The sequence below is a fragment of the Dipteris shenzhenensis genome, chromosome 6, assembly GCF_047967505.1.
Source record: "Dipteris shenzhenensis isolate YYH24624 ecotype China chromosome 6, Dip_SZ_1.0, whole genome shotgun sequence".
NCBI classification, from domain to species: Eukaryota; Viridiplantae; Streptophyta; class Polypodiopsida; order Gleicheniales; family Dipteridaceae; genus Dipteris; species Dipteris shenzhenensis.
In genome coordinates, this window is record NC_141601.1 from 59398853 (window position 1) to 59407532 (window position 8680).

Below are 8680 nucleotides of genomic sequence, written 5' to 3' on the forward strand. Positions count from 1 at the left end.
AATAGAAGATAAAAAGGGCAAAGCAGTGATGGCCGCCATGAGGAGGTTGATGAGTCATCACTTCAAGAGCGGCATAAATACCGATTGGCGGTATTAAGATGCCCAAAAGAAGCAGGCGGTGATCGATGAGTTAAAACAAAGATACCCTAATCCGCCAAATGTGGAGTTTAATGACGATTATATGCGAGAGCGCATGGGTTTGGTCCTGAAGCATCGTAGATCAACCTTGCGTACTTCCATTACAAAGGGGTTGGCTAAACCCAGTTGGGCAGACAAAGCTGATTGGAAGTACTTCAAGAAGCAACATAGGGACCATTCCGAAATGTTCGAGGGTCAGAGGAGGGCTGCGAAGAGACGGCTGGACGTCGTAGGTACTTTGCACTTTGGTGCAGGTGGACGGTATGCGTTCGAGGCAACCGTGGTAAGTCTACTTCTTCCCATTTAATGTATTGTTCTATTTATTTTACTTACATATTACATGCACTTTAGCTAACTCTAACTCTCGTAAATTGGATCCACAGCAAGCTGCGATGGGTCGTCTTCCTACAGATGCAGAGACGCAACGCGCATTTCGGATAGGAACAAAGCCGTGGTTCATTGAGCAAGAGGCAATGGGAGCGACAGTCGATTGGGCTGAGGTGGTTGCTCGCACGGTATAAGTTTACTCCTACTTGTAATCTCACTTTTTAATTTAAGTTCCAATCTAATTTTCGATTTATATGGTTCACTCTTAGGGTCAAAGCTCAAGCGTCCCATCATCGGAGGCGAGCGATCAACAGGGCCAAGGATCGGACGCAGGTGGCGAGGACGAGGGAGAAGACGCAGGTGTCGACGAGGACCAAGGAACAGGCCAACAAGACGAAGATGATTCGGATTCGGATGAGTAGTGGTAGTAGCATTTTGTATATCCGCTCGTTTGAGCAATTTTATATCGCCCTTTCGACAGGGTAATTTTGTTACAAACACTGTTGTATATGTCCGACATGTATATGCATTTGTTACTCATCATTTCACAAGAACAATTTTGTATCACACTGCAAGCAAGGGAAATTTTGTTATAAAAAACTTTCTTTTGTAATTACAAAAAAAAAAAAGGATTAGTGGGGCTAAACAAGGCCAAAAGGAAGCCCTATTTAGCCCCACTAACCCTTTTTTTTTACTTCTGTTAATCGTCGCTATATAGCGACGTTTACCAGTGTCGCTATATAGCGACGATTAACAGTGTCGCTATATAGCGACGTTTTTAGTGTCGCTATATAGCGACGTTTGCCAGTGTCGCTATATAGCAACGCTCCTTTTTCGACGCTTTTAGCGACACTTATAGCGACGTTTGTGCCCGTGAAAAAAAAAAATTAATGTAAAAAGCGTCGGTATTTCCATCGGAAAATGGCCTATGCCTTGTAGTGGGAGGGGGTAGAGGAGAAAGTCTACAAAGGACAAAATTGGATATTAATGTACAAGCCAATGAATTACATGCAACACCAACTACTAAGCCAAAATTAGTCCTAGTAGTGAACTAGGTACAAAAACTATGATGACTGGACCACATGCCATTAAAAGTCAAGAAGACGAGGTTGAGAAACTTGTTCCATCAAAGATAATGTAAAGTGAAGAGACTTATATATATATATAAAGTCAATTTTAAATTGAAGAAATTATGTATCCTTGGTCAACATAGTTGAGGTATATGAATATTGTAGACAGTTTGCTTTAATATTAACACCAACATGATGTATATGTACAATACCATAAAATAATTTTTTCTACTTTTTTAAATCAATTTAAACAGCAAGGCGGTGTTTATGTACACCACCTCTTTGAAAGAACAATTATCTTCTTATGTATCAAAGGATCAAGATTACTCTATGCGTTGGAAAATCGAGGATAGAATCACTCACACCTCACTCCCTATTGAGCTCATACAACACTTACAAAAACTGAACGAGAGATAGAATAGAAACTCAGATATATTCCTCCACAAAAGTGGGAAAACAAAAGCTCAAGGATGAGCGTGTACAGACAGCTTCGAGATGCTGTCAATGGATGAGCCTCTTCCTCTCTCTTTGCATACTTGCTTGTGTTTAATGCTTTCTGTGCAGGTGATGAGGAATGAGGGGGAATGGTGGCTTTTTATAGGAGGGGTTAGGACCGCTCAGACTAGCCAACCAGGGGCTCCATGCTCTAGACATCAACTTGTAAGGCCCAACCGACCAAGCTGGGTCGCTGGCTGATTTGGCCAGCTTGGCCAGCCGTATTGAAGGGCCCATGTGCCCAGCACATGGCATGCTATTACAGTCCCCAATGCTACCAGTACGTTGCTTGAGGAGGTGCCTAAGATGACGCGCCTTCAACTCCTTGTTGCATGGGTTCCATGCCAGGTAGGTGTGCTGCCTTTTTCCTTCCCCTACACCCTATGGTCTTCTGCCCCCTTGTCCCCTCAAATCGGGGGCTCACAAGTGGGGCAGTGACATTCTAACACCCCCTCTCAATGACACAACTATGGGCCAATCCCCATGCATCGAATGAGGTGTTCCATCTGCTCCCTAGGAAGTGCCTTCGTGAAGACATCTAAGATGTTGTCATTGGTCAGGCAGTATATCAACTCTATGAGTTCTTCGTCGATGAGTTCTCGAACAAAGTGGTAGTGGGCCTTGATGTGCTTCGTTTTTGCATGAAACACGAGAATGTTGGCAATCGTCATGCAACTCTGGTTGTTGCACATAACTATAGGTTCATCTTCTTGGGCCACATTTATGTCCTCCAAGATCCACATGAGCCAAAATGCTTCACATGCCACTGTACTCCGTCTCTATAGATGAAAGCATTGTACAGGTAGCCCTATACTCCGTCTCTATAGATGAAAGGGTGACAGTAGGTTGTTTCTTACTCAGCCATGACACAGCTATTGATGAGAGTAAGAAACAATATCCAGAAGTCGATCTCCAAGTATCAATGTCACCTGCCCAATCACTATCATAGAAACTTCCCAATTCAATGCCTTTGGTATAACTTATGTGATAGGTGCAGGTACCCTTCAAGTACCTTAGCACCCTCATACTTGCATCCCAATGAGCCTTCCTTGGTGTGGTAGAGAACTGATAGAATCACTCACACCTCACTCCCTATTGAGCTCATACAACACTTACAAAAACTGAACGAGAGATAGAATAGAAACTCAGATATATTCCTCCACAAAAGTGGGAAAACAAAAGCTCAAGGATGAGCGTGTACAGACAGCTTCGAGATGCTGTCAATGGATGAGCCTCTTCCTCTCTCTTTGCATACTTGCTTGTGTTTAATGCTTTCTGTGCAGGTGATGAGGAATGAGGGGGAATGGTGGCTTTTTATAGGAGGGGTTAGGACCGCTCAGACTAGCCAACCAGGGGCTCCATGCTCTAGACATCAACTTGTAAGGCCCAACCGACCAAGCTGGGTCGCTGGCTGATCTGGCTAGCTTGGCCAGCCGTATTGAAGGGCCCATGTGCCCAGCACATGGCATGCTATTACAGTCCCCAATGCTACCAGTACGTTGCTTGAGGAGGTGCCTAAGATGACGCGCCTTCAACTCCTTGTTGCATGGGTTCCATGCCAGGTAGGTGTGCTGCCTTTTTCCTTCCCCTACACCCTATGGTCTTCTGCCCCCTTGTCCCCTCAAATCGGGGGCTCACAAGTGGGGCAGCGACATTCTAACACCCCCTCTCAATGACACAACTATGGGCCAATCCCCATGCATCGAATGAGGTGTTCCATCTGCTCCCTAGGAAGTGCCTTCGTGAAGACATCTAAGATGTTGTCATTGGTCAGGCAGTATATCAACTCTATGAGTTCTTCGTCGATGAGTTCTCGAACAAAGTGGTAGTGGGCCTTGATGTGCTTCGTTTTTGCATGAAACACGAGAATGTTGGCAATCGTCATGCAACTCTGGTTGTTGCACATAACTATAGGTTCATCTTCTTGGGCCACATTTATGTCCTCCAAGATCCACATGAGCCAAAATGCTTCACATGCCACTGTACTCCGTCTCTATAGATGAAAGCATTGTACAGGTAGCCCTATACTCCGTCTCTATAGATGAAAGGGTGACAGTAGGTTGTTTCTTACTCAGCCATGACACAGCTATTGATGAGAGTAAGAAACAATATCCAGAAGTCGATCTCCAAGTATCAATGTCACCTGCCCAATCACTATCATAGAAACTTCCCAATTCAATGCCTTTGGTATAACTTATGTGATAGGTGCAGGTACCCTTCAAGTACCTTAGCACCCTCATACTTGCATCCCAATGAGCCTTCCTTGGTGTGGTAGAGAACTGATAGAGCAATCCAACTATGAAGGAAATATCTAGTCGGGTATTGGTGAGGTAAAGCAAACTCCCCACCAAGCATCAGTATAGTGATGAATCAACCGGTTGAGATGGATCACGCACACTCAGCTTCAGACAAGTCTCCATGGGAGTCACTCCTGTTTTGCAATTTTCTATCTCAAAGAGTCTGAGCAATTCCTTGCAATACTTCTCCTATGAAATAAAGATACTAATCTTTCCCTGCTTCACCTCAATCCTAAGAAACTAGTAAAGTATGCCTAAGTCAGTCATCTCAAACTCCTCCATAAGAAGTCTCTTGATTTCAACAAACTTCTTCGTATGATCCCCAGTAATGATGAGGTCATCCACACATATAATCAATACCAGCTGCAAATCCCCCTCCATGTCGAGATAAAGATTTTCCTCTGATGGACTCCGCTGAAGTCCGATCTTCTAAAAGAAAACATCTATCTACTAGTACCAAGCTCTAGGGGCCTGTTTCAGCCTGTATAAGGCCTTCTTTAGTTTGCAGACTTTTGATGGGGATCTTGGGATCTGAATTCCTGGTGGCTATGCCACATATATGTCCTCCTCTAGGTTACCATTCAAAAATGCAGACTTGATGTCCATCTGAAAAATAGGCCAACTGTGATGAGTAGCGAAGGCAATGAGTGTCCGAACAGTCACCATCCTAGCTGTGGGAGAAAAGGTCTCGTCAAAGTCAAGTCCTTCTGACTGTGCATAGCCTTTCACCACCAATCTTGCTTTGTACTTGTTCAAGCTCCCATCTAACTTGAACTTAAGCTTGTACACCCATTTAGTCCCCATGACCTTCCACTTGGTTGGTTTGGGCACTAAATCCCAGGTGTCATTTTTCAAAATGGCATCCACCTGTGCCTTCATGCCTTCCTGCCATTCTAGTATATCCTTCGCTTCCTAGAAGGAACGGGGCTCCGCAAGTTGGACCACCAAGGCATAGTTCACGGAGGGAGTCTTCATGTTTCTTTGAGACCACCACACTCTAGAACTGCTCTTGGGAATGTCCGTGACCCGTGAGTCTACCAATGTATTCAAATACCACTGAGGTGGCTTCTTCTCAGATGGAGGTGCTTTTGGTGGAGATGACTTGGGAGTTGGCTCTGGAATGGCATGCTCCTCCTCCTCCTCCTTCTCCTCCTCTTCAGGGTCTTCAGTCGGCGGCTCCACCTCTTGGATGGTGACTTTGGGTGGGGGTAATGGTGGAAGTTTTGGAACCTCTTTTGCAGGTTGTGGCTCGGTCTCTTCAAAGATCACATCCCTGCTGATAAGGATCTTCTTCTTGTCCAAGTTGTATAGGCGGTAGGCCTTGGACTCTTCAGTGCATCCCGCAAAGATATAGCTCCGGCTATGGGGATCCAGCTTTGTTCGCTCATCTTTATGTACATGCACAAATGATTGAGAACCGAGAACCCTTTGGATGAGATATGATGGGCTTCTTACCATAATCAGCTTCATATGGAGTCAGCCTCGTCTTGGTTCTATTGAGGATGTGAGCGTCAGTGTTCATGGCTTCACCCCAGTAGGCTTTTGAGAGATTCCTCCCTCTCAACATGGTCAACCCTATCTTTGTGATAGTCATGTGCTTCCTCTCAACAACTCCATTCTCCTCAAATATGTGAGCTGTCTCTTAATCACGTTCTTCTTGTAGAATCCATTGAACTCGATAGAAGTAAACTCTCCCCCTCTGTCGATGCAGAAGGCTTTGATTACCTCCCCGCTCTCCTTCTCTACCCCGACCTTCCAGTCTTTGAATTTCTCAAAAGCCTAAGATTTCTTGGCCAAGCATAATACCCATGTCATGCGACTGAAATCATCCACTAATAAGAGAGAATACCACAAACCTACAAATGAATTTGTTGACATTGGGCCGCAGATGTCGGCATGAACCAACTCGAGCGGTTTCTTGGCCCATGATGAGGCCTCTTGTGAGAACTTGTCCCTATGTTGCTTGCCTTCGATGCAATCCCTGTAGACACGATCATTGCCTACAATGGGTGGAAGACCATCCACCATTTTTGTCTTCTACATCTCAAAGAGAGTGCCATAGTTGACTTGACTGAACCACTCATGCCATAATCTGGATGTGCCATGGTCCTCATGCACTAACAGAGAGTTGAGCCAATATAGCCCATGCTCCTCGACAACTTGAACCACCACTTGTCCGTTTGCCTTGGATGTGACAGTGACCTTGCCATTGTCGAATAACACTGACATATTGTGCTTGTCCATCTGACTGACTACTGACAATACGTTCTAGCACAAATTTGGTACATATAGTACACTGGAAATCAACTCCTCGTTTCTTATAATCATGATGAATGGAATACTACTGACAACCTTCACAGGGCATGACCGTTTATCCCCAACAGTGACCTTGGAATCAGGATGTGTACCTTCCATGGTTTTGAAACACTCCTTCTTGTTGGACATGTGCTTTGAAGCTCCACTATCCACATACCAACCTTTAATTCTCAACTTCACTGACTACATAAGCGGAGCAGTACTCAATGATGATGAAGAGAGCGCCGGTTGTGACATTTTCCGATTCGGTCTTTGGCTCCTCCTTGAACTTGGACTCCTTCTTCTTGAGGTCTTCCTTCTTCTTGCGGCACTCTTTAGTAGAATGACCAAGCTTCTCACAGTAGAAGCACTTCATCTACCTCTTTTTCTCTGCATCCTTGGTCTTGCTTTTGTTTTTGGAGTCTTTGAACTTACCCTTGCTGGGCTTGTCATCAGAAATGCTTTAGAACGGAAAACCCTTACATTGGATATGGTGGGCTTCTTACCAAAATAAGCTTCGTATGGAGTCTTGTCATCAACAGCCTTGGTCTTTGTTCTATTGAGGATGTGAATGGCAGTGTTCACAGCTTCACCCTTAGAAGGCTTTCTAGTGATTCCTCCCTCACAACATGGTCAACCCTGTCTCTGTGACGGTCCTGTGCTTCCTCTCAGCAACTCCATTTTGCTGAGATGTGCGAGCTGTAGTGAGCTGCCTCTTAATCACGTGCTTCTTGCAAAATCCATTGAACTTAGTAGAAGTAAACTCTCCCCTCTATCGGTGCAGAAGGCTTCGATTACCTCCTTGCTCTCATTCTCTACCCGGGCCTTCCAGTCTTTGAATTTCTTGAAAGCTTGAGATTTCTTGGCCACGAAGAATACCCAGGTCATGCGACTAAAATCATCCACTAATAAGAGAGAATACCATGAGCCTGTGAATGAATTTGTCGACATTGGGCCATAGACGTCGGCGTGAACCAACTCGAGTGGCTTCTTGGCCCGTGATGAGGCCTCCTGTGGGAACTTGTCCCTATGTTGCTTGCCTTCCATGCAAGCCATGCACACATGATCATTGGCTGCAATCGATGGAAATCCATCCACCATTTTTGTCTTTTGCATCTCGGAGAGAGTGCCATAGTTGACGTGACTGATCCGCTCATGCCATAATCTGGATCTGCCATGGTCCCCATGCACCAACAGAGTGTTGAGCCGATATAGCCCCTACTTCTCGACACCTCAAGCCAACACCTCTCTCTTTGCCTTGGATGTGATGGTGACCTTGCCGTTGTTGAATAAGACCGACATATTGTGCTTGTCCATCTGACTAACAGAAAATAGGTTCTGGCACAAATTCGGTGCATACAATACACCAAAAATCAACTCCTCGTTACCTACAATCATGATGAATAGAATACTACCAACATCCTTCACAAGGGATGACCGTTTATCCCCAACAGTGATCTTAGAATCAGGATGCGTACCTTCCATGGTTTTGAAACACTCCTTTTTGTTGGACACTTCCTTTGAAGCTCCACTATCCACATACCAACCTTCGTCTCCTTCACTGACTCCATAAGCGGAGCAGTACTCAGTGATGATGAAGAGAGCATCAATCGTAACGTTTGTCGATTCAGTCTTTGGCTCCTCCTTTGACTTGGACTCCTTCTTCTTCAGGTCCACCTTCTTCTTGTGGCAGTCTTTAGCAGAATGACCAAGATTCTCATAGTAGAAGCACTTCATGTGCCTCTTTTTCTCTACATCCTTGGTCTTGCTTTTGTTCTTGGAGTCTTTGAACTATCCTTGCCGGGCTTGTCCCGTGCCACAAGAGCCTTCTCGTCTGATTGAGTAAACAATTTGTCTTGAGCCTCTTCCTGCAATAGTAAAGGCCCAAGCTCCTCGAAGGTGAGAGGCTTGGCCCTCTTTCCTGCAGTGATCGTAGTCACGAAACACTTAAAGCTTTGAGGTAGCTTGTGTAAGATCAACAGTGCCAGTTGACTTAAATCTACCTTCTGACCAACTGCCTGCGAGTTGGTGGTCCCTTACCATCTTGACTTTCATAAA

At 45.0% G+C, this 8680-nt stretch overlaps 1 long non-coding RNA gene across 1 annotated transcript; it reads left to right on the plus strand.

The window, feature by feature from the left end:
- Positions 1-524: 524 nt before the first annotated feature.
- Positions 525-887, plus strand: LOC147901428 (uncharacterized). The gene is made up of 2 exons (XR_015541247.1): positions 525-653; positions 735-887. It is a non-coding gene; the product is annotated as an uncharacterized LOC147901428 (long non-coding RNA).
- Positions 888-8680: the final 7793 nt, after the last annotated feature.